Below are 25995 nucleotides of genomic sequence, written 5' to 3'. Positions count from 1 at the left end.
GGCCCCACACGTTCCCTGCCCTGTGGCCACCAAGTGGCCGGCCGGCCTGGGAGGAAACCCAGAGCACGTGTTCCAGAACCGGATGGGGGAGCCTGAGGTGCGGCGGGGCCCCTGGGCCATCCTCCGAGGCGGGGTCCCGGCCCCAGTCTCTGCTGGGTCCTGCCTCTTCCCTCCCCTCCCCCACTGCGGGAGCCCACCCGCTCTGTCCCGCCTGCTGCCTGAGCCTTGAGTTATATTTCCCCAAATTAAATTACTTTGCCGTAGGCTCTTCACTTAAAAGGCAATTTCTCTAATTGCTCATTTTGGGAGCTGATCTGATACTCCCCTGACAGGAGCCTTTGACTAGGGTGTTAGCAGAAATTAAATATCTATATCTCGAGGTCCTGTCTGCACACAGGCAAGCGCACGTAACCCTCGTCTCTGTGCCTCCTGCCCGGGGCTCCAGTCCCCATTTCTTATTAGTTTCCTGCTGGCAAATCATTTTAGGTTTTCCTTCCTACCGCTGGAGCCGAGAGCAGGCGCACCTGTTTCAGGGAGAACGTTCTCATTAGGTTCGGGCCCGGGGCTCGTCCACGCCGTGCTAACCACAGAGACACCAGGGTGGGGCTCACGCATCCACGTACCATAGGCGGGTGTATCACATGTGCCAGGGAGTCCTCCCGTGGGCTGTGGGGCGGGAGACCATGTGGCTTCCCAGGGGGCGGCTGCTGTGGCCTCCAGCTGCTGATTACCACACGGGAAGGCGGGCCCGGGGTCGCCCATGTCCCAACGTGTTGACGGACTCCAGAAAGTCACGCTGGCGAGACCTGCTGATTCACAAGCTGGACTCCGCGGGGGCGGCTCCCCACCCACTCTCCTGTACTCCTCTCTGACCTCCAGCCAGAGGCTGCCAGGCGGGCTTCCTGCTGGCTTTAGCCGGTCCATGCATGATGGGGCTCGGACGACAGTGGGGTCATCGGGATGCTGACCATAGCTGCGGGTGTGGCTGAGGCCCCCCCGGGAAGGACGGGGCGGGGAGAGGGGACAGGTCCTGGGCGCTGGGCTGCGGGTCCTCTGCCCAGCGACGTGGCCCTCACGCACGCGGAGAGGGAGCTAGGACAGCGGCTCCTGCAGGCGAGGGAGCCACGGACCCCTGAGGGACACCTGCGTGAGGCCTGTTAGAAACACCTGCCCTGCCCAGCACATGCGGCCGCCTGCAGCCCGATCCTCAGGCCTGATTGCGTCTGTCCTCCGTGGGCCCGGGTGCCGTCCCTCGGGTCCTCGGTACCCGGTGTGGTCCGCGGATGCGGCATCAGCCTTGCCGGGGGCTCGCGGGAACGCACAGCCTGGGGCCGGCCCCTAGCCCTGCTGGGTCAGCACTCACTGCCGAAGGATCCCGGTGACTCACACGCAGACCCGAGGCTGAGGAGCACCAGCAGCCGGCCGTCAGCCGTCCCCGCTCACGCCTGACACCCGGGTGTGGACCGTGAGGGTCTACACCCCCAGGCCTCCCAGGGGTCAGGACTCCCGGCCCCAGATGCCGGCTGAGCCCACCTCCCGGGTCCTGAACACCCGCTAGAAAGACGCAAGGAGACGGTGATAGGCGTTAACCCAAGCTGATGAAGCAAAGGGGGTGGGGAGACAGGAGCACAGGGGACAGCAAATTCGGGGTGTCTGGAGCTCTCGGGGCCAGAAACCAGCAGACCCTCCCAGGGAAGCCAGAGCCCTCGCTGGCGAGAGGGGGGAGCCTTCCTCCTCTGAGAAACTGACCAGGTGCCATCAGGAGGGACTTCCCAGGGACCTCACACTGTCCACCAGGTCTCCTCTCTAGACATAGTGCATCCTGGAGCCCTCTGTCCTGTCCCCTCCCAGCCGGGTGCCCTCGTCCTTCTCTGTCCCCTGGTGGATCTCCCTCCCCTGACTGGACCCTTCGGCTTAGCCCAGCGTCCCTGGGGCTCCAGTGTCCTCCGGGACTCCCTTCCCCCTCTCCCTGCTGGGCCTCCCTCCCACGCTGAGTCACTGTCCACAGTGACTGCGCAGGGCTGGTGGAAGCTCACATCTAAGGGACAAACAACCCAGGACCCCTACAGGAAGAGTCTGTTCGGATAGGACGGCGGCTGGCCTGCTCCGCTTGCCCGGCACACCGTGGGCCTGGGCCTGTGCTCTGCGGACTGCGGTGTCCCCGCTGCTGGCCGCCGGGTCTCCAGGGAGAAGCCACAGGGAAATCCCGTGGCCGGTGCTGCTGTCTGAGCTGCAGGCTGAGCTAATTCACACCAGGGGTGGGGACGCAAGTGCTTTGTGATTTCTGTCTAGACAGTAGGTCCGGAAGAAGCCCCTTCGTGTAATTTAGTGTGGAGCTCCAAGCTAGCCACCAGAATTCCCCAAGATTCAAGTAAAATTAAACAAAATTTCCTCCAGTGCTTATTCTCCGAGCTGTCCTCAGAGAAGAGATGCACCGGCGTTCAAATCCAGCAATTGCAGAAAGAGGGAGAGAGACGTGTTTCTGTTTCCTCCTTCCACGCCTGAGGCCACACTGACTGTGTTCTTGCACGTTCAGCGTGTCCCCGTCAGCAGGTGGGCAGACCCACCCACAGTCTGGGAGTTCGCGAAGCCGGCCTTTCCCAGGAAGCACGTCCGTGGCAGGCAAGTGAGTGGAGACAGAGAACAGCTGCCTCTCCCGGGAGCTGGGGGCCTGGAGGTGAACGGCACACCACCGGCACCGGCACCGGCACCGGCACCGGCGCCAGCGCCGCCCCAGAGCTGGCCCTCCGGAGAACGTGGCGGCCCAGGCCCTGGCGGACTCTCCGGGGCCCGAGTGGCGGGCGGGCGGCGCCCTTCCCCGAAACAGGCTCCGCCCACGCTTCTCCTCCCCCGCGGATCACGACACGTGTGGTCCAAACCTGCACCATGTGGGCTCTGCCCGCCGGCACCGCCAGCCCCCCGGTGGCGGGACGCGGAAGGGGCTATCTCCCCGCGTCACTCCGTGGTGCGTGACCGGAGTCCTGAGCGATTCCACCCCAAGGACACACGGCCCCATCCAAGGCCCTGGCGGCCGCTGAACCCGCCTCGGGACCCGTGACGGCAAACTGGGCTCGAAGCAAACTCGAGACTCCCTCCCCGACCCGCGTCCTCCGAGGCTTCCCCATCCGGGAGGATGCGCCCACATGCGTTCTGCTGTGACAGGCAGAGTGTAGGAGTCCCTGAGACCCCAGTGCTCCCGACCACCGGGAACACGGCTGCTGCAGGACACGGTCCTGCCCCGCGCACTGATGTCCTCCCCGCCTGGCACAGTGCCGGCACACAGTGGGTCTCAGCGAGCGAGTCCTGAAGACATAATGGGTCCCCTGAGTTACAAGCACACAGTGGGTCTCAACAAGTGTGTCCTGAAGACATAATGGGTCCCCTGAGTTGCAAGCACACAGTGGGTCTCAACAAGTGTGTCCTGATGATGGAATGGGTCCCCTGGGTTACAAGCACACAGTAGGTCTAGCGAGCACGTCCTGATGACGGAATGGGTCCCCTGGGTTACAGGCACACAGTGGGTCTCAGCGAGCGTGTCCTGATAACGGAATGGGACCCCTGAGTTGCAGGCACACAGTGGGTCTCAGCAAGTGTGTCCTGATGACGGAATGGGTTCCCTGGGTTACAGGCACACAGTGGGTCTCAGCAAGTGTGTCCTGATGACATAATGGGTCCCCTGAGTTACAAGCACACAGTGGGTCTCAGTGAGCCTGTCCTGATGATGGAATGGGTCCCCTGGGTTACAAGCACACAGTAGGTCTAGCGAGCACGTCCTGATGATGGAATGGGTCCCCTGGGTTACAGGCACACAGTGGGTCTCACTGAGCGTGTCCTGATGATGGAACGGGTCCCCTGGGTTACACGCACACAGTGGGTCTCAGAGAGTGAGCCCTGATGATGGAATGGGTCCCCTGGGTTATAAACACACAGTAGGTCTAGCGAGCACGTCCTGATGACGGAATGGGTCCCCTGGACTACAAGCACACAGTAGGTCTCAGCAAGCGGGTCTTGATGACAGAATGGGTCCCCTGGGTTGTAAGCACACAGTAGGTCTAGCAAGCACGTCCTGATGATGATGGAATGTGTCCCTTCGTTACAAGCATACAGTGGGTCTCAGCGAGTGAGTCCTGATGACAGAATGGGTCCCCTGCTTACAGGCACACAGTGAGTCTCAGTGAACGTGTCCTAATGATTGAATGGGTCCCTTGGTTACAAGCACACAGTGGGTCTCAGTGAGTGAGTCCTGATGACGGAATGAGTCCCCTGGGTTAAAGCACACAGTGGGTCTCAGTGACCATGTCCTGATGACGGAATGGGTCCCCTGGTTACAAGCACACAGTAGGTCTAGGGAGCACATCCTGATAACGGAACGTCTCCCCTGGTTACAAGCACACAGTGGGTCTCACGAATGAGCCCTGATGACAGAATGGGTCCCTGGGTTAAAGCACACAGTGGGTCTCAGTGAGCATGTCCTGACGACAGAACGGGTCCCCTGAGTTACAAGCACACAGTGGGTCTCAGTGAGCCCGTCCTGATGATGGAATGGGTCCCCTGGGTTACAAATACATGGATCTCCTCCTTTGGAATCCTTCGGGGAGGGCCTGGGGCTCAGTCTTGTCCGAGTCCCAGGGACGGGGTGAGGGTGGGCTCGTCCGGCAGGTGCTTGTCCCGTGCGCCCCTCAGGGCGGGTCCTTTCCCCCCATTGCCTCCGATTTGCTGGGTCCTTTGTGCCGCCGTGTACGTGTGATGGGCCCAACCGTGCAGGAGAAATTCTAATTCTAGAAGCATCCATAATTAATAATGATGGTGTGTTGGCTGATGCAGCAGCATTTGGCGTTCAGAACGGCCTCCTGCCCCTGCGGCAGCCTCTCAGGACGGAAAGGCCTTCAAAGGGTTCATTCCGCGTCTTGCCTTCACGGACCAGTGGCCTGAAAAGCAATTTAGTTGTGCTCCCGGTGAGGCCTCGGGAACTTCCGGTGGCCACTAGATTCCCGCACGTGGTCCCTCACGGACCTCCTGAGCTTTGCCGTTTGGCGTATCGCCCCTGGTGCCGGCCCTCGGCCTTCAGTCACCCCCTGCCCCCCGCCACACACACACACAGGCAACCCTTCTGTGCCGTCTGCTCCCTGCACGGCCCCCGTCAGGATGTGCGCGCCACGATCACGGGGCCCGGGTCTGCTCACCCACCGCTCTGTCCCCAGTGAGTCCTGGACGAAGGATCTGATGAGTGAGTGAGTGAGTGAGTGAACGAATGAATGAGCACTTCAACGGCACGCACATGGCCGCCTCGTGCCCGCGCACGGGTCCCCACGCTCCGGGCCCGTGAGCGACCTGGGAGCCGGTTCCGTGCAAGCATCTGGCTCTCCCCCACGCTACCCTCTGTGCTGGGAGTCGGGGCTGGGACCCGGGGATGCGCATTATTCACCAGGCCTTCTGGAGGCTTCCAATCCGACGCCAGGTGAGGGCCTCGCCTGGTCAGCCTCGGGAGGGAGACCGCTCTCCCGACAGAAGGGGGTGTGCGACGCTGGGAGGCGGGATCCCGCTCTGCCGCCCGCAGGGCCTCGCTCCCCATCAAGTGCTCACCAGGCTCCAAAGGCAGCAGCGCCCCCCCCCCCCCCCGTGCGCAGCCCCTCCCCGATCAGGATCCGGTGAGGACGGCGAGGACAGGCTCTGTGTCCTTCCCGCTCGACCCGAGGAACCGTGTCTACACTGACGGTTTTGATGAGAACATACAAACACCTCCCAGGAAGAGGCTCTCAGTGCCTGCAAGCAGGGGCTGGACTTGCGTTCACCAGGCTGTGTCCTCATCATAGCGGGGGCGGGGGGGGGCAGCGCATCAGGACTGGGCCCCCGAAAGTGCAGACGGGATGCGGACCCTCCACCTCCATCTGCTCAGGGTCCGTTCAGAGCAGGCCTGCTGTGCCGCTCCAGCATGAGCCCCGGGGAGGAGATGGGGAAGGTTCGGGGCCCGGGAGGGATGGGTGTGAAAGCCCCAAGGTCAGTGCCAGGGGCCAGCTCAGCTTGGGGGCCAGAGTCCCCGGGAAAGACAACACAGCCAGCTCTCTGCCTGCTGTCTCCTGGCTCAGGGGGTGCACAGAGCAGACGCACAACACACACGCGCACACGCGCACACACAGGACACAGGCACACAGACACGTACACACACGAGCACAGGCGTCCTGGGATGTACCTGCACGTGCATTCACAAGCATGTGCACACACGTGCACACAGAGATACTCACTCGCACACACGTACAAATGAGCACATGGACAGACACACATACATGTGCACACGCACAGAGACACACGGATGTATGAACACATGCGTGTGCACACACGAGCACACACGTGAGCACACGCACACACACGCACACACACCGTCACCCCTGTGCCGTCTGCATAATCCTGTTTGAAAGGACTGCTTCCTCTCACTGACGTGTTCCACACCTGCCACAAGGCTCGGAGAAGCCAGGCCCCTCTGGGTGGGGACGGTCTCTGGTTCCGCTGCAGGAACCCGCCACCGAGCATCTGGACAGCTGCAGAGCTCGCCGTCCTGGGCACCTCCGATCCCCTGCCTCCGGGAAGGGGCTCCCCATGGATGCCCGGAGCTCATCAAGTCACGTCTCGACGACAGTCAGGAGCCTGCTTTTCCCCAAACTGGAGGATTTGCAGCCATAGGACACGGCCCGTGCATTTCAGAGAGCGGAGGGCTCGGCGGAATGTTCCAGAACCTTCTTGGACGAGGAACTGGGAGCTGCTGATGCTGGCAGTAAGGCTGGACAGGCCGTGAGAGGAACATAGCGACCTCAGGCAGCTCTGGGGACACACGGGCCCATTTACAGTGCGGCCCCCATTAGCTCATCCTTGGCGAAGCCCCAGGCTGTGCTCAGAGCCATCAAAACGTGGGCCAGCCTGTCACTGGTCACTCACTCAGTCAGTCCGTCCACCGGAACGGGGGCAATGCCCGGATGCGTTTGAATCGGGGTGTGTCGGGAGAGGACGGGCAGGATGGTGTGGAGTGTGGCCCCAGAGTGACGCTGTGTCCGTGGAGCTCTGCCCTCCTGATGCGCGGGGTGAGCCGGCAGTGGGTTCGGGGCACAGGGGGACCTGAGACCCCATCCCAGCCAGGCCTGGGTCTGCTGCCTCAGGGGGCTCCTTGGGGGGCACTAGAGGGGGCCCTCCACGGACGGGGCGGCTCGCCTCGGGCCCCAAGCAGTCAACCTGCTGTGCCCAGTGCTCCCTGAACAGGACCCCCCCCCAGCCGCCTCCATCCCGGGGAGGTCAGGGCGGAGGGGCACGTGCAGACACGGACACACGGTGTCCCCAGCACTTGATCCCACGGGCACGGCCACGGCCAGCAGCAGCGGGAGCCCCCGGCCATGTTCCCCCGACTCAGGCTTCTCCAGCACAGCAGGCCCCTGACTGTGCGGTGGGAGAGCCCCGGGTCACCGCCACAGGTCTGCGTCTGGGAGGAGGGGCCGGGCCGCTGTGGGGTCCCTGCGGGGCTGGCTCATTCCCAGGGCCCCCTCCGGCCACCGCGGTCTGCTCCCCTCCCGGCGGGGCCCAGTCAGGGACCAGGGGGCGCTCGAGGGGAGGGGCTGCAGCTGGGCCTCCTATGAAAGGCCCTCAGAGAGCCACACAAGGCGGCCTTGTTGGGGAGCAGCCTCCCCCAGCCCGCGATCTCCTCCCACGGGGGCAGGAAGGGTGACCCGGGAACGCGGTCGACGGCCCGCGCTGTGTGGGGTCACTGCCGGTCTATTTCTAGCTCCAGCCTCTGGCCGCCAGCGTTGGGCCTGAATGACGCTCTTTGCAGCACGGCCCATCCGCCCTGTGGCCCTCGTGGCAGCTGTCCCCTCACTCAGGGCAAAGGTGACAGATGTGGGCATGGGGGGTTGGAGGGCACAGCTGTGACGTGGACATGGCAGAGGCCTCAGCACCAACGAGGAGGCTCCCTGGGGACCCCGGGGCACAATGCCCTTCCTCTACAACCTTCCGTGGCTCCCCGCTGCCGTGTGGGGAGTCCAAGCCCCTCCTTCCCTGAGGTCGCCCCGTCATAACCGCCCTCGGTGCCCCCACCTCCTCTGTCCCCTGGGGGAGGCCACGAGCCTCCCAAGGGCAGGGCCGGGCACCCGGCTCCCCGAACCAGGGCGCCTACGACAAGACTCAGCAGAATCCAGGCGCCGCAGAGACAGGCCCCGCTGTGCGCGGGGTGCCGATGATGACAGTGACACCCGCCCCCAGGCAGGAGGTGGCAGCCACATTCCTTCCCAGCTGGGAAGCGCTGGTCCAGGCGCCCGGCCCCTCGGGAGGTGGTGGTGGCGGCGACCCCGAGGGCCCATGGGTGTGGGGCCGGGAAGGGACTCTGCCAGCAGCCAGTCCGACCCCTCCCGGGCCAGCTGGGGGCGGCGGGGCCACTCGGCTTCGCTGGGCCTCAGTCCCCTCGCCTGTGAGATGGGGACGAGAATCCCAGCAGGAGCCTCCGGCGCTGCTCTGGGGACCAGGGAGCGAGCACGCGGGGCCCAGTTAGACCGCGCCTGGCACGGGGCGCCCCAGAGCGCCCGCGGCTTCCCCCGGGGTCGGTGATGACGGGGGCACACGTTCTCTCTGCAGACTGAGCCCTCCCGCCGCTCTGAGCCCACGGGGCTCACAGGACCAGCCGGCTGCCGCGTCCCTCGGGTCCGCGCGGGCTCCAAACCGCCCGGGTTTCAGGTGCGCCGCGCTCAGGGCAGGACTCGGTGCTCACACCGCTGGGGGAGCCCCCATCGCGACGCGGGGCCCCTGCAGACCTGACGCCCAGGGCCGCCTCCTCTGAAGACTGGAGTCGGACGCGGACCCCCTGAGGCCACGGGGTGGGCACCAGCCTTCTCCCCCGGCCCCACCCGCGCCCGTTCTGAGTGTTGTCTGTGTCCTGTCCCCCCAGGTGTGAGGAGCCCTGAGACGGAGCCTGGTCCACGACCCCTCTGCCCTCCTTCCGCACGGTTGTCGACCCGTCCTCGCCACCGGCTGAACGGGCCTCCTCTCCTCCTGACCCCTGCAGGCCCTGAGCTCTGGGGCGCCCGCCCCGAGGACCGGCTGGGGGGGCCCCTCCCCGGGGCGTGGCCAGTGGTGAGGGGGCCGTGGCTGGGAGCGGCAGGATGTTTGTGGCCTCGGCCCCGGCGTGGTGTCTGTGACCGGGCCGGCTCAGAGCAGCAGGACCTAGTGAGTCACGAGGAACACTCTAAAGGCTCCTAGAGATTTGGGGGACCAGGTGTCCGATGGGGAGTGGGTCCTGATGTCACACAGGTGGGCTAGGGAGCCGGCAGAACGAAACCAGACAGGCCCGGGCACAAAGGGGAAAGTCATGGCAACCTCGGGATGGGGCAGCTTCAGGCACAGCTTGATCCAGTAGCTCAAGCCCTGGCAGCAGGGCCTGACCTGTCAGGATTCCTGTGCCCACGTCCACCACCCCCCCAGGCCAGCATCTCCTCCGTGTGACCTCCACTGAAACGCGTTCTGTCCTCTCAGCAGATCCAGCCGCCTGCCACCCCCGAATTCATCCCCTTGGCCATGGGATGGAATGTTCTGGGGGGAAAGGGCCGGAGTGACATGCCCTCACCTGGGGCTGGGGGCAGAGTCGGCCCCCAGCCACACCACAGGGCCAGAGTAGGGGCGAGGGCCCCCAGGTAAACCAGGTGCCGTTCCCTGAAGAGGAAGGACCCGCCTCGCTTGGCTGCCCTCCAGGACCCCCGTGGAGCCGTCCCACCGGGTGTCCACATTCCTCTTGGGGACACGGGGGCTGCCACCCCCCAGGCCCAGGACGCCCGCAAGCTTTCCCTCCTCGGGAGCCCGCAGGTTCCAAGTGGACCTGATTCCAGGAGAAGGGTGCAAGGACCCCTGTCCCGGGAGGAAGGCTGAGCTCACCTTCACGCACCCGCAAGGTCGCCGTCCCGCCACGTCCTGGGCTGCCCGTCCCTTGTGTCCAGGTCACCCTGGGCTGGCCTCTGAGTGACTGCCGAGCTCACCAGGAGCAGGACAGGCACAGCCCCAGGACGCTTGCGAATGAGCGAGACTGGCGGGGATTAGGGGCCGACAGGCAAAGGCTGAGGCTCTCAAGGTGGGGGAGGAAGCAGGCGACCAGAGAGGCTTCTGATGCTGCGCTTCGTCCTGGTAATTAATTGCACGGAAGCTGTTAAAGTGTATGAGGAAAGCGGAGATGATGCCGGTTCGCGGAGTCTCTGGAAGATTCAGTTAATTTATCTGGTTCGGGAAGTGCCAGGGGCTGCTGTTGGAGAGCGCGGAGCAGAGGGGGTCTGGGCTGCCTGCCGCGCGTGGGGGAGGGGCCACCGGGCTCAGCAGGTGTAGCCCAGGGCAGGTCCAGGCCTCGGTTTCCCCACCGGGAAGGCGGGTGGGCGGGGAGCGGGGACAGCGCCTGCCCTGTGGGCGTCTGTGGGGTTCCTGGAGGAGGTGTCCGGGGAGCATCTGGCAGGGGGCCTGGCCCATCCCCCGCCCCTCGTGTGTCAGCAGAAAGGACCTGGAGATGGGCTGCCCCCAGCCCCCAGTGCGGGTGCTGCCTGTCAGGGGCGGGGCCTGAACCTAGGGGAGCCCCTCCCCCCAGGGCCCTCCTGCTGTGTCTCCAACTACTGACCTGCCCATCCACTGGTCTCCTCCCCATCCGTGGAGTATTTTAGTTAAAATACAAACACGGCTGTGGGATCTGATGCCCCGGGTAGCGCAAACATCGACATTGTAAAATAAAACCGGGACATCACCGTCCTCAGTGCCCCTAGTGAGATTCGAGGTCTCGCGATGGGCCATCTGAGTAAGGAGACAGCAGGGAAATTTCTGGGGTTCCCCCCAGACATGTAACTCCTATTTCTGCCTTCGCCGCGCCCACGCAGGGCTCTGATGCTGGAAAGCACCTTGCCCATTGCTCGGTTATACTTTCGGGAACTGTGTATGTACATTTGAAGTTGACACAAAATAAAGTTCACGTCTAAAGAGCTCCAAGTAGTAGAATATTCTTCTGATTGAGTTAAAGACACGTTTTTAGTTAGACTATTCTACGCAACAACATAGACCAAATATTTATATAACATGTATATTTATGTCATTAAAAATATAAAATATATTATATAAGTATGTAACATAGATCCACTTTCATATAGTGCATGAGATACTATGCATAACATAGGCACGTTACATATTTGTGTGTTTAATATATCAGCATTTTTGTAACCATTAATCTTCTAAGAAGGGACAATGTCCATTTACAGAAGTGGGTGGGAGGAATATCCTGCCGCCCGGGTTTTACTCCTGCCCAGGAGGGTGTCCCTGAGAGGATCAGGACGGGGCCTTTGTCCCCTCCTGAACTGCACCGTGACTGGCTATCCCCTGATGCCTGCCACGTGTCAGCTCCTTGGGGTCTGGGACCATTCGAGGACACTGCCCTGCTCTTAGCCACACACCTTCTGCTCGGGGACCTGCAAACCTGCCTTCTCAGGATCTGACCCCAGATGCACAGCCACAAATCGACATCTGATGAAATATGTCCTGAAATCCTGGTCCAAACACCAACTGAGAGGACCTTCCAGATGGTGGGCGTTTCTCCAGCCCTGCAGGCTCACACTCCCCAGTGCCCAAGCCCCACCTCCCCGCCCCTCTCTTCCCTGCCCCTCCCTCTGTAAGTGGCCCTCCCAGCCCCATCCCTCCCTGACCCTCCCTACAGGCTGGCCCTCACTTGTTTGCATGAAAGGCAGAGTCTGAGAGCATCCTGTCCATTTGGGGATGCAGCAACCCATTGCCATTTAGGGGATACAGGAGATATGGCCTCGGTCTCTCTGACCCTAAAATCGGCGAGGGGCCATTTCCCTCCCGGGGCAGGAAGGAGGGACTGGGCTTGTGCGTCTATCGGTCTACGAGGGCCAGCGGCCGGTGCTCCTAGAGAGATGGCTGGGGCTGGGGCGGGAAACACAGGTGAGTGCAGAGTACTGGGCGGGGCTGGAGAGTAAGGAAGTGTGAACACACACACGCATGTGCGCACACTGATGTACACACATGCCCATACATACAGGTGCACACGTGTGCACACACAGGCACACACATGTGGGCACACATGCACACACAGAGATGCGTACACACAGGCACACATGTGCTTGCATACACACACTGATGCACACATGCACACACACACTGACGCACACACATGCTTGTATATACAGGTGCACACGTATGCACACACAGGCACACACATGTGGGAACATACACACACAGATGTGTGCACACAGGCATGCATGTGTGTGTACACCGATGCACATGTACACACTGATGCATGCATGCACACATACAGATGCACACACGCACACACACACTTGTACATACCCGTGCACACGTATGCACACACAGGCGCACACGTGTGGGCACACGCATACACACACAGATGTGTACACACAGGCACACATGTGTATGCACACAGGTACACACGCACACACTGATGCACACACACGCTTGTACATACCGGTGCACACGTGTGCACACAGGCACACATGTAAGCACACACAGATGTGTACACACAGGCACACGTGTGCGTGCACACCGATGCACACACACACCAATGCATGCACACACACGTACACACAGATGCACACAGGCACATACACAGAGATGTGTACACACAGGCACACATGTGCACGCACACAGATGCACACGCACACAGTGATGCACACACATGCACTGATGTGCACACACAGGCACACGTACACACACATGCATGCACACCAGGACAAACAGACCACCTGAAAGAGCTCAAGGCCAGACTAGAACGATCTATCTCTCTGGTCTCTGCTGCCCCTAGAGACTCCCTGAAGCTCCGGGTAAAGCCAGTCAGCTCTGTCTTCAGTAAACGTCAAGCACGTGTGCAAGAAAACGTTTCTTAGAAAATGTGTAAGTGCATATGGGTGGGGCTTGGGATCGCAGTCAGAGGTGAGGAGCTGAGATCCCCCAAAGCTGTGTTTTCCACGGGGAGGCGAGAGTGGCGTGCCGGCAGAGTGGAGCGTCTCCCGTGAGGCCAAGACCCTGTGCCCCAGGGGAATGTGTGTCCGTGCACCAAAGTGTGGACCTTTATCTCTTATCTCCCCAAAAGAAGACACGTCCACGGTTAAAAGTTAGAAGTACAGAATATGAAAGCAGATCTGGTAGGAGAAAAAAGTGTTTCTTTTCTGTTACTTTGACCACAGAATCTCCCTGTTGTCCTCACCATAGGTCACTTGTCACCCTGTTCTAAGGGGTCTTTTCAGGGGGCACCTGGGTGGCTCAGCCTGTTAAACGTCCGACTCCTGATTTAGGCTCAGGTCATGATCTCGTGGTTCATGAGTTCAAGCCCTACGTTGGGCTCCGTGCTGACAGCTTGGAGACCGCTTGGGATTCTCTGTCTCCCTCTCTCTCTGTCCCTCCCCTACTCTCTCTCTCTCCCTCAAAATAAATAAATAAACTTAAAAAAAATAAATGGTCTTTTCAGAGATAGTTGAACATAAATAAGCACATACAAGAACATGCATGAACACGGTACACATACATATGCACAGTATACATGCACGTGCACACACATGTGCTTACATCCCCAGATGGCAGCACACACACGTGTTTTCTATCATATGACTTTCCTTTCTTAGATGAACAAATATCTCAGGGATTCTTCCGCGTCGTTACGGCCGCCGCGCCCTCGCCGGGGAGAGACTGCAGGGTCCCCATCGCGCAGATGGCCCACAATGCAGGTGGTTCCTTATCAACAGACGTTTATTTCAGCCTTTTGTTACAACAAATAAGCCTACAATGAATAGCCTTGCACAGACGTCCTTGTGCACATTACAGCAGTATTTTTAATGCATGCTTCGGATGCTCTGAGAATATTGCCCAATAATTTACTTAATGGATCCCTATTTTTAAACATTTAGATTGTCTCCAATTTTTCCACCATTATAAACAACACTGCTATGATCATAAATCTTGGCACATACCTCTGATTACTTCCCTGGGATGAATTTCTAGAAGAAAGGGCTGGGTAAATACATTTCAGCCTTAAAGCTGCTTCAAGCCCGTTTTGCAAGGGCTGAGTCAGGGCCGCCCTGCCTGGTAGTGCAGGTTGCACACTGCTCAAGATGCCCAGGAGGGGGCTGGAGGGGGCTGAGGAGGAGCCCACGGTCCACTGGCCAGGTATCTACGTGTCCCCTGGCACAGGTGGCTTTTTCTAGTCCTCACGAAAGTGCTGTAGGTGCCAGCAGGGCCCGGGCTGGTTGTCAGAGGCAGAGTCTGAGGTCACAGGAGCCCCGGTGAGCCTTCAGGTACATGTCTGACCTACTCTCCCCTCTGCAATGCCAACGGTCAATTAACCCGGAGTCTTCTCTTTTCTGAACCCCTGACCAAGCAGCCTTCTCCAGACACCAATTCTTGAAGGACCTAGACTTTTCTTTCCTCTGAACCTTAGTGCTTTTCACACCATGATGCATGAGGGGACCAAGGGGGTGGGGGCCACGGGAGCTTAAGAGATCCTGCCCACAGAAAGGAAGTTGTTGGCCATGGCCCAGAGGGATGCCTGCCCCGTGAGGCCACCTTCTGAGTTTAAACTGAAGCTAAAAAGCTGAAAGCCTGCATTTGAACTTTAAATGCCCCAGTTTTGCAGACAAATTAAAGCACACCTATGTCCCCAGGCCACCGGTCTGCTGTGTGTGCCTTCAGTGTTCTAAATGTAGCTGAACCAGCAGAATCATTTTGAAGTGATGAGGCCTGGCAGGGAAACACCTTGGAGTCCAGGGGAAGCCCGAGCGTGTGCCCCTTCCCTGTGCGGCCCCTGCAGGGAGAAGGGCGTCTTTACAGGAATGCACCTCCCAGCGGAACGCAGGGCTCTTAGAGGAAGACCCTCCTCCCTCCCCAACTTCCAGCATCGGCAGAGCTGAGCCTCTACACCGTAGGCTGACCTGTGAGGACACTCTCCTGTCCCTTTCTCCGCTGGAAGGACCTGCCAGGAGGAGCCATGGTCACAGCCCCCAGACGCTCACAGTGTGGAGACCTAGCCCCCTCGGGAAGCCGGACTCCGAACCCCAGTTCTGACTCTCCAGAACCTCGGGGTTTCTGGAGGTCCCTTGGGATGGAGAGGTCTCTTGGGGAACCATCAACCTGTAGGGCTGGCAGGGGTCACCTGTACGGGGGCAGACCTGGACGTCTGAGACCCTTGGGAGGGCACTGGGTCAGTGGACATTGGCTGCAGGGAAGGCTTGGAGGAAATGCAGTTCTGTGCCCTTCGAGGTGCTGGACTTGGGGCCACGGGTCGGCAGCTGCAGCCCCGGGGGCCCTCTTTTGGCCGCTGGTCAGGGAGTTAATCGGCACACACATGATGGCCTGCAAAGATGTGCCCTGAGCCCAGTGGGGCCTGAGAATTAGGCGTGTGCTCTAGAGTATGCGGACAACGTGAAGTGCTCCCCCAGCCGCGTTGTCTCTGGGTCACCCAGCTCCGCCCATGCTGCCAGATTCCAGTTCCTCGGTGGCCAGGGGCTGGGTGCTGTGTGAGACCCCTCCCTAGGCCGTCCATCAGGATGACCAACAGACCCCGTAAAGCTTCATCCCCGGGCCCGGAGCCGACCTCCAGATTCACACCCGCCGGGAACCCCCGGGGTGCAAATAAACAGGTTTCAAGGGGCCCAGAAGCCCTGAAAAGGTTTGCAGACTGGACAGGGAGGGGGCCGGGATTAAGAATTTCCATGCAGAGACCTTCCCCATTCATCTTTGACAATATCCACCCGGGGAGACATCACATTTGGACTCTTTATATAAAGAGATTTATTATGAGCATTTGGCTCGTGTGGTTATGGAGGCTGAGACGTCCCAAGACCTGCAGTTGGCAAGTGGGAGACCCAGGAGAGCTGAGTCCAAGCCTGGAGGAGGCAGATCGATGTCCCAGCTTGGAGACAGGCTGACAGAACGGATTCTCCCTACTCAACCTTTTTGTGCTATTCGGGCCTTCAACTGATTAGATAAGGCCCACCCACTTTGGGAAAAACAATCCGCTTTACTCAGTTCACCGACTCAGATGCTGATCTCATCCAGAAACACCCTCACAGAAACACCCAGAATCACGTTTAACCAAATATCAGAGCGCTCCCTGGCCCAAACTGACGCAAAATAACCATAACAGGTAGTACCTTTTTACCAACCGCTAGGGGCTCTTTGGGCTTTTCACACTGTTACCACCGTGACAGCTCGAAGCCACAGGAGTGGGGGGGGGGTCAGTGGACCGTGGCCTTGGGTCCCCCCACAGTTCTTCTTGCTCCAGACTCTCGTTGGGTCCAATGTTGTTACATGGATGCATCCACTGAACTCAGGGCTCCGTGTCATAGAGCAGACACGCGCCCCTTCCCCTCCCTCCCTCCCCCCTTCTGTCCGCCTTGGTTCCCTGTCTGTGCGGAGGAAGGAAATACTAACACGCAAGACCCCACCTCCCGGGACCAGAGGGCAGGGGTCCTGCCAGGTGCCCTGAGCCTCCTGAAGACAGTCCTCGTGCTGCCCCCTCTTTCTTGTCTGTCTCTGTCTCTCCATCCCTGTCTCTTTTCCACCCCATCTCTCTCTTCCTGCGTCTGTCTCTGTCTCCGTGTCTCTGCCCCTTTCTCTGTCTCTCCCTGTCTCTCTCTGTTTCTGTGTCTGTCTGTCTCTCTGTCTCCCAGTCTCTCTCTCTCTCTGTCTCATACATTTAGTCACTGAGCTGACAGGGTCAAAGGTGATCATTAAAAGCCCATCATCTCACAAGAGACACTTCTACCCAAATGGGGCTTTGAAACTGCCCCAGGTCACTGCATTCACTCCCCAGACAAAGGGGCTGAACGCTCTCTGCTGCCCCCGCTGCCGTCTCCGCGGTGAGGCGGCTGGGACGCCCCATCTGCCCGGCTCGCGGCTCCCCCGGGGCCTCTCCATCTGGGCCTTTCCGCCGGGTTGGGCTGACCCTCCGTCCGGAGCCCCGTCCTGGAACTGCCCAAAGCCCGTCTCCACCCAGCAGGGTCTGCTCTGTTGATCAGCGGCCACCTCGACCTTCACGACTGGGAGCCACTGCTGTGGCCCTGTCGTGGCCTCGTGGTAAAGCGTAAGCGTGAGGACTTGGGAGGATGTGGCAGCCGCCGGGCCAGGCGGGAGGGGGGCCTCTCCGCACAAGCCCGGGCCTGGCCCCTGGGGGACAGGACTGCTCCCCGGCCCGGGGGACCAGAGGGTTGGGGGGACAGCGTCCACTGAGACTGCGTCCCGCCCCGTGCTGGGTGTCACCAGGGTGGCGGCCCCAGGGCCCGGCTCGCGGGAGCACCCTCCCGGTCCCCTCAGCCCTGCCTCTTAGGGCACAGGGACTTTCTCCTCTGTCCCCACCACCCCGCTGGCTGTCCAAGGTCCCACCCTCCTGCATGGGGTCCATAGGCTCCCGGGACACGGAACAGGGATGGGCCACGGCGGCTAATTTATGGGCAAACCCTCAGGACTGGATGGACATGGGTCAGCTGGTGACCAGTGGGGGCCCCGTTCCTGCTGGTGGCGGACAGTCCCAGGGGTGGTGACAGAGGAGAGATCACGCTGCCTGTCACCCTGGGTGACGCAGAGTCACCTGAAGGAGACCGGACATACTTGGAGCTGACCCGTCCCCTGGCTCTTCGGAGAGGGAGGTGGGCAACTCCCTCAGGCGAAGGCAGAGCCCCCTGCTGCTGGCCGGCCCGTGTGCCCGTGTCCTCCTGGAGGTGGAAATGGGATCATTTATTTTTCCCATCTTCCTATTGTATAACCACAGCCTCTGAGACCTCAGCGGAGGATAAATGCCTTTGTCCTGTTTCTATGGCGACGCCCCCCTCCCCCCGGCCCCCCGGGGCCGGGGGGAGGGGGACAGATGGGTGATGGCACAGGTCGGGCAGACTGCCCGGGTGGACCTCTGCGCCCGCTCAGCCTCCTCATGTGTAAATGGGGAGCGGACCCTGCGCCCTGGGTCGGAGTGGGGGCGCGGTGACTGAGCTGGTGGAGCCCCTGCACAGAGTGAAGCGGTGAGTCCACGAGCGTTCACTGCTTGCACGGGGCTGGGGTGAGGCACGGGGAGCCGGGGGCCTGGTGGAGGGTGCCATCGGTGACATGGCTGTTTAGCAAACAGGTGTGATGAACAGCAGGAAACAGGGGGACGCAGCCTGGCCAGGACGGGCTCCGTCCGGGCTGGAGTGTGGAGCCGCGGCCTGGGAGCTGACCGGCCGCTGACGGTGCTGGTGGGGCCGCGGGGTGGCCCAAGCGCCCCGGGTCCATCAGATCTGCTCCCTGCAAGGATCGCTGGGTGATTCTGGGAGACAGCCGGTTCCCGGGGGGAGGTGGGAGGCGCTTCCGGCTCTGGCGGGGACGTGCTCTCTCCATCTGCTGGTGCGTGAGGCCGGCACACTGAGCTCACGGCCCCGCCAGCATTGGGAACGTCCTGCAGGCACATCGGGCCTGGCGGACAGGGAGAGAGGCTGCCGGGCAGGGGTGCCCACCTCCGGGTCCCGGGGTAGCGGCTCCCTGGAGCTGGCTGCAAATGCACATTCCAGGCCCACGGGGACTGAGTCAGATCCTCCGGAGGGTCTCCAGGAGACCCCACTGCTCCTGCGCCCTCGCGCTCTCCCCAGCCCCGTCCCACATGCTTTCCCGAACCTTGGGTCTGCAGCGCAGCAGAGGAAGCTGTCCTGCCCATGGCCGGGCATCTTCCGGCACCCAGCTCCCGGTGCCCAGCTCCCGGCTGGGCTCAGCCCCTAGAAAGCCTCCAGAGCTCACCTCCTCCCCGTCCTCAGGCCGAGCGCACTCCTCCCCGTCCTCAGGAAGGACAGAGTCGGCCTCTGTTTCCTCTGTCGTCCTGCCTGTGCAGAAACGGCACGTGCTTGTGGTCTGACTTTGCTCTCAGATGCAGTGCGCGTGTGTTTCAAGCAAAATCACAGTCATCCGTTCCCGTGCTGCAAATAAACAGGCCAGCTTGGGGGGGCGAGCGGCGGAGGCCGCATTCTCTCTGAGAACGGCCAGCTCTCCCAGCAGCAGCTGCGTCCCCCAAACAGCAGCCCCGAGCTGTCCTGGCTGTGAGAGGGCAATGTGCCTTGCCTTCCCGGACAGACCCCGGGGCACGGGCTTGGAGGCCGCCAGGGCCTGAATGTTTGTGTCCCCAAGATCTGTGCTGAAACTCCAGCTCCGGTGAGATGATTTGAGGAGGCAGGGCTTCGGGGGGTGGTTAGGGCTAGACGAGGTGCTAAGGGCGGGGCCCTGCGGGGGTCAGAACAGGCCCCCGAGACCCGGAGGTCTCTGACCCCTGAGAAGGGTCAGAACAGGCCGTGTTCCTCCCTCTGCTCTGCTCCACTTGACGTCACAAGGAGAGGTCACCGTCTGCCTCTCAACACAACCCACCTGTGCCGGCCCCCCCGTCGCAGAACCGGCCTCCAGAACCTGAGACACGAATTTCTGTTGTTCGTAGCTCCCAGGCTGCAGGATTCTGTTCGCAGCCCAACGCCGGCAGACGGCTGGTCTGTTTGGGCACTGGGACGAGAAACAGACGGAAAACACACAGAGGCAGGAACTAGCGCGGACACTGTGTCGATGTTTGTAGCACAGAAAATCTCGGACAGCCGAAATACCGTTTTTTTGATTTTATTAATTTATTTTGAGAGACAGACGGCGGGGGTGGGGGATGGGGGGAATCCCAAACAGGCTCCACTGTGTCAGCACAGAGCCCAACACGGGGCTCAAACTCATGACTGTGAGATCATGACCTGAGCCAAAATCAGGATTTGGACGCTTAACTGACTGAGCCCCCCAGGTGCAGCCGTCATATCGATTCGTTAGGAAAAAGGCAAAATCAATCTCTCATTATTAATCCCAAACATCTGGCCGAGCTCAAGTTTCCGAGTCCGTCTGGGGCCCCCCAGCCGCGTGCAGTGACGCCCAGCACCTGAGCACTGGAACGCGGGGCAGCCACAGGCAGGGAGTAGCACAGGGCACAGGGAGCACGTACCGGGAAGCAGCTTTGCCCTGGTTTCAGCTCCTGTTGAGAAGGACTTAACACACTCTGACATAAACATATTTGTCCTCCTCCCGTCCTCGACTTTGGCACTGACTTTCCTCAGTCTGCGAGCCGGCAGGCTGGGTTCCGGAAGCAGAGGTGCGGAGAGGGAGGCGGCCGACGGCCCGATTCAGCCGCGCAGGGGAGAAGCACCCACCGAGGCCGGGGACCACACAGCCCACCCTTCCCGCCCCACTCCTCTCCCCGCCTTCCTGAATCCAGACGGGACAGGACCTCCCCCCGGGCTGGCGAGTCACAGACGCCCTTGTCCTTCCGGGTCTGATGAGCCACTGGCAGCACGGCGTTCGTTTGGGGACCGCCGCTGTGCCGCCCCCTCCCCTCCCCGCCCCCCAGCAGACCCCACAGCTCTGCGCCCGCGTCTGCACAGAGGGCCCGGCCGCCCGGGCCTGGGATCCGTGGCCCCGCGGGGCCCGTCACAGGTCAGAGCCACCGGCACAGGCGGGGCCTCCCTCTCGTGCCCTCCGTCCCTGTGTGGGTGGAGTCCGGCTGTGTGCGGGGCGCACGTGGGAGTGAGCGTGAGCGTGAGCTTACGTGCCGGGTCAGGCGCTTCCGTCGATCCTGCAGGGGGCGTAACGAAGCCGCACACTCACGTGGCTCTTGCTCACCGGGCGCTGTGCCCGCAGAGGGACAGAAGATGGACACGCGGATGGACAGACGGGCAGACCTGCTCCAGCGTTCGCGGAGGCATCGCGCACGGAGCAGACGGACAAGCGTGTGCAGTGGAGAAGTGAGTGTGGCGCGCGTGATCCGTGCGCTCGGGCGCAGGTGACGCCCAGGACGCGGAGAGCACGTCCCAGGAGGGCCGGGGCGGTGGGGACCTCACGCAGCCGCAGACACCGACCACGACAGACCGTGTGTCCAGGACGCAGGCCGGGTGCGCGGGCACGAATAAGCGGGGGTGGGGGACAGGGGCACAGACTGGGGAGCCTGTTCCGTGGGGGAGGGGCCCCTGCCGACCCGCCAGGCTGAGATCCGGGCCGTGTGAGTGTCCCGTGCACCTGCCCACGGCCACGGAGGCCGCAGTGACCGCACGGGGGGGGGGGGGCGGAGCTCGGGCCCGGGCTCCTTCCCGGTCCCACCGTGACCCGTCCGGGAGCCTCAGGTCCCAGCGTTGGAGGTGGCCTTAGACCCTGACTCTCCAGGCGGTTCTGCTACTAAATCAGCCTGAACTCACTAATGCACCTGCTCCACGGGACACGTGTGGGGGTTGCTATGGCACCGTCACCATGGCTCCAGCGCCCAGCGGCCGAGCCCGAGGTGACTCTGGAGGGGAGTCACCGGCCCCACGTCAGCCACCAGCCACGCGGGATGCGGGAGCTGCTGCGTCCCCGATCCCTGTCCAGGGACAGCCAGGCTCCTACCTCCCCCCGGCCGGCCCCCAGGGCAGGGCCCACTCGCTCCCTCCCCCAGGACCGGCCCCGACACTGCTCAAGGTCCTTCCTGGACAGGAGGCCCGGTGTGACCGTCCCCAGGCGGACGATGGGGAAGGGCAGGAGAGGCTGGGTCTGGAAGGTGCTGGAAGCTCGGCTCCCGCCCCGGCTCCGCATCTGGCCGGGGAGAATGAGCCGTGCCCCGCAGTCACCCCCTCAGAGCCTTGCTCCCAGAGGACAGGGTGGGGCCGGCTCTCCCCGCACCAGCCCAGGCTGAGTCCCCAGGGCCCCGTGGAAATCCGGGGGTCGGGACCTGCTCCCACCGCTGGGACCCGCGCTCCTGTGGCTGATGAGAAACGGTCTCTGGCCTCAGACCGGCCACGCCTGCTCGGAAAGTCACTGCTCGGGGCAAACGCTGAATTTTGCAGAGGCCTGTTTCCTGAGCTCGAATCTTCACTCCTCGGAGCCCGTGCGGTGGTTCGAACACTGGGTGATGAGACCATCGGGCTCGTTTTCCCGGGGCTGCGCTCGAGTGGGACCGAGCCCCCCGCAGCTCAGCCCGCACGCGGCTTCCCACGCACGGAGCCGCCAAACCGAAGCCGCCAAGCGTCTCCCCCGGACCAAGCGCGAGCGCCCTGGGTCTGGTCGGGGCAGCCCACAAACCAGGGACACCGCCCCGGGCTCTGCTGGCGACCGGGACCGGGCAGAGGGGAAGGTGGAAGCAGAAATCATCCCTTCAATCGTTCATTCCTTTGTTCAACTCATATCTGGTGAGTCCCTAGCTTGAGCCACACCCCGTTTCACACACTGAAGCACAACCTTGAGTAAAACGCACCAAACTCCCATCTCTCCTGGAGGTTATATTCAAGGGATGGGAACTTTATCTAAGAAAACACAGTGTCAGCTGGTGACTGGAGCTCCGGGTCGGAGGAGGAGGGGGAGGCAGGGCTGCCAGGTGCGGTTGGCCAGGTTGTGCACTGCCCAAGTCTGGCAGAACAGTCCCCATCAGCCATCCTAGAGTCCCACCCTCACAGGGATGGTTTCCCAGCAGATGGCAGTAACATGTCTGAGGAAGGGCCTACCTGTAATTTGCCCAAGGCCACCTCCTGGGCTCACAGCAGTGGGAAGAGGGGGGTCCCGCCAGGATGACCCAGAGTTGCGACTGTCACTTCCAGGCGGCTCTGCCCCCCTCAGACAGCTCGTAACCAGGGCACCGCACGTCTCGGCCCCCACGCAGACTCAGGATGGGCCATGAACTCGGCTGTTCTTAGCGCAGACAGGAACGTGGGGACAGCAGGTGCTGGAGGTGAGTCACGGGGAAGGTCGGGGACAGTGGAAACCTGGACAGGGCCTGTCCCCTCAGGGCAGTGACCTTCAGGTTATACCAACACACCTGTGCCAGCCAGGCACACCTGTCAGGGGCTCCTGCAGCCCTGTACCCAGAGTGCTGCCCCTGGTGATGGTTGCATCTCTTCCGTTTCTCCTGAGGCCTCTCCCCGCAGGGATGAGCTCCTCTGTGAATGCGGGGTCCCGGGGAGGCTCCCGGATGCCACGCGTCCCAGTGCCGGCCCCAGGGGCCCCACTCAGACGCACAGGGTGAAGGTCCCTGTGTCTCTGGGTCTGAGGACGGCTGTGACTCCGTGTCCGGCTGTGCGGGCACAGAGCGTCTCTGAGGCTTGCAGTATTTTCACAAAAACTCCTCCCCAAAATTTATGAGCCTGAGAGCAACACATTCATTTCTGTGACAGAGGATGAAATAAGGGGACGTTTTTCACGTTTCTGTTTTAATTCGTTGGGAGCCACGTGCGTGACTCCAGCCTGTCTGAAGGTTTTAATTCATGAATTTGTTTTCAAATAGCGTGTGATTGGTAGGAGAGTGGGGGAGGGTGCCCCTCCCGAGAAAACCGTGGGGACTATTCCCACTTGTGCCTGAGTGGCCCCCAAGACAGAGGGGGGGCAGGGGGGTGCCGTCCTGGGCAGAGAGGCTCCCAGCTTCTCTGCTCACCTGTCACCACAGACCTGGGCTCAGCGCTGCCTTGACTCGAAGGGCTGCTGGGAAGGGGGATGCCCTCGGCCAGGGGAGGGGCAGCCTGGTCAGGGGACTCCTAGGGCCTCCCCACCCCCCCCACCGACGTCCTGTGGGAACCGTGTCCACAGCCGGCAGGCCTGGGGCCCCTTGGAGGCCTCAGCAAAGGAGTAGGTGCTGGAAGTGTCCCGGGATGTCCCCGCCCCATGTCCCAAGAGCCTCCAGTCACCCCCATCCTCAGGCCCCTTCGCCTCCCCGGGGCTCCAATCACCCCCAGACCGCAGAGCTTTCCCCCAACGACCTACAGGGGCCCCCGCAGAGCCCGCAGAGCAGGCCCTCCGGGAGTGGGCTGACCAGGGATAGGAGCCCAGCTCCCTGGGGCTCCGTCAGGGCTGATGGACGAGTGGGGCGCAAATGCCCCTCACTGCCCGGGACACATGCTCTGCCTTCAGTCACACCGGCTCTGGAGGAATGTGCCGTCCTGGGACCAGGACAGGGGTCCGGGCCGCTGGGGAGGGAAGATCCCCCAGTGCAGGGCTGCCCTGCCCAGACCTGGATGGGGGCCCCCTGTAGGGGCTTGGGGGGGGGGCAGGTGAGCAGAGGCCCCACCCACCTTCCTCTGTGTTGCCCCCACTAAGTGCCACATCTCGGACCTGCAGAGTGCCCGCTGTGCCCTGTGGGTTCTTCGGACCCCCACCCCCACCCCTTGTGCACACTGGAAGGTGCTCCAATGCCCCTGCCCCCCCAGCAGCGATGCCCCCCCCCCCCCCACCTCCGGGCAAAAATCAATAGGCTGGTTACAGATCTCTCCAGCTTGACTCCATCCTGGGCAATGTGTTAAAATGGAGATTCCGCCAGGAACATTATTTTATTTAGACTTTCTTTCTCCTGCCGAGTCTCTGGTTTTACAAAGCTTTGTCCCGAGCTCAATTTAGTAGAGAAATCTCCACTGGTTGCTGGAGGGAGCAGAGCAGACACGCGGGAGAGAAAGCGAGTTTCAGAGCCTGTGGATTAACCTGTAGGCCTTGGTGGGGGGATAGGCTTCAAGCCCTACCTGAGAGACAGGCACCCCACGAGGCCCCCCGCTGGTTGCTACCTACAAGCTCTGAGTCTCGGGAACAGGACGCCCTGATTTAGGGACCAGAGTCCCCGGTGGGGCTGGAGGGGCCCTGGGCTCTGCACATTCCCAGCAGGTCCCCTCCCCGCCACCACACCAAGGTCAGCTTTGGGTCCTTCAGGAGGCTGATGCCACTCTGGATAGAAAGGTCCCACCCACACCTGCTTTAAACGTCGACACCCCCCTCCTGATCCCACCTCTGACCCCACAGCTGTCGGTTTAGTGTCTGACTCCCTCACCAGGCTGTGAACCCCAAGAGTGCAAGGGCTCATCTATGGAGGTCAATCCTGGGGCCTGCGTCGGGCTGGTCATGTAGCAGGAGCTCAGAAAACCAAGGACGACTTTCAGAAAAGATGCTGCTCGGAGGCTGTGGAAGCCGGACCCCTCTAGCCCACCGGCTCTCACGCACAGGCATTCGATGTGTTACAATCCCTGCAATTATCTTGTGGCTAATGAGGTGACATTGTGTCAACCGGACCACGAAAAGCGTTAGCTTGTAAAATGGAAATATTTGGAAGGTGCCACAATTAACTCGCCTGATTTGTCTTCCTTTGTACTTATTATCACACAGGGAGTCAGCAAACACGCATTTGGGGGGCCCTGGGGACAGTCTCCTGCTCCCTTCTCTGTGGAAAGGGAAGCCCCGGTTCTGAGGCCTGTTTGCATCTGGTGCCCCACGAATTAGGGGACGGACAGGATTCATTAGCTAGGTAATCCAGCAACCCCCAGGAAGCCTGTTTTCCCCTGGTCCTTGCTAGGGAGGCAAACCAGGACTCCCCTGGGACTTGGGGACCTGGCCTGACCCTCTACTCACCTGGCTCCTTGGAGCCCCTCTCAGAGCCCTCTCTCGGGCTGAGCTGGTGTAGACAGACCCTCAGGGAGGAGCCAGGAGCCCTGCTGGTCCAGCTGTCCATGCGGTTCACTGACCCCTCACCTCCCCGTCCTGCCTGGGACACCCCCTGCCCCGTGGGCCTGCAGACTCTTTGCACAGCCACCTCTGCCCCCTGCCCATCACCTGCTAGAAGCTCCAGGACCACAGAGGTTCGGTTCACTCCAGCTGGCCAGGCCCTCAGAGCGGGCTAATGTTGATTCATTAATTTGTCATTTGTTCATGAAACAAGTGAGTATTAAGGGCCAGCTCTGTGTCAAGCGTGAGGGACATGGTGGTGACCAAGGCCGACAGCAAGGCGCCTGGGGAGTCAACATCCTGGCGGGGGGTGGGTAGCGACGCAGGCCCTTCAACAGCCAGCAAGCTGGCTTGTCCTGCGCCCCCTCCCCCACCCCCGCACCAGCCACAGCGGCCCCTGGGGTCTGGCTTTCTCCGGAGCACTTCCTCCAGGCAGGTGTTAACACTTTCACTGTGCAGATCCCTGTGCGGTTTGTCTCCTGGGTGGGCATCTGGCCCACGCTG

This window comes from Lynx rufus, unplaced genomic scaffold (genome assembly GCF_022079265.1).
Source record: "Lynx rufus isolate CCGP_SWC_20201006 ecotype Redwood Valley unplaced genomic scaffold, mLynRuf1.p SCAF_33, whole genome shotgun sequence".
NCBI lineage: Eukaryota > Metazoa > Chordata > Mammalia > Carnivora > Felidae > Lynx > Lynx rufus.
The sequence above is the reverse complement of the archived record's forward strand: the minus strand, read 5'-3'. Positions refer to the sequence as shown.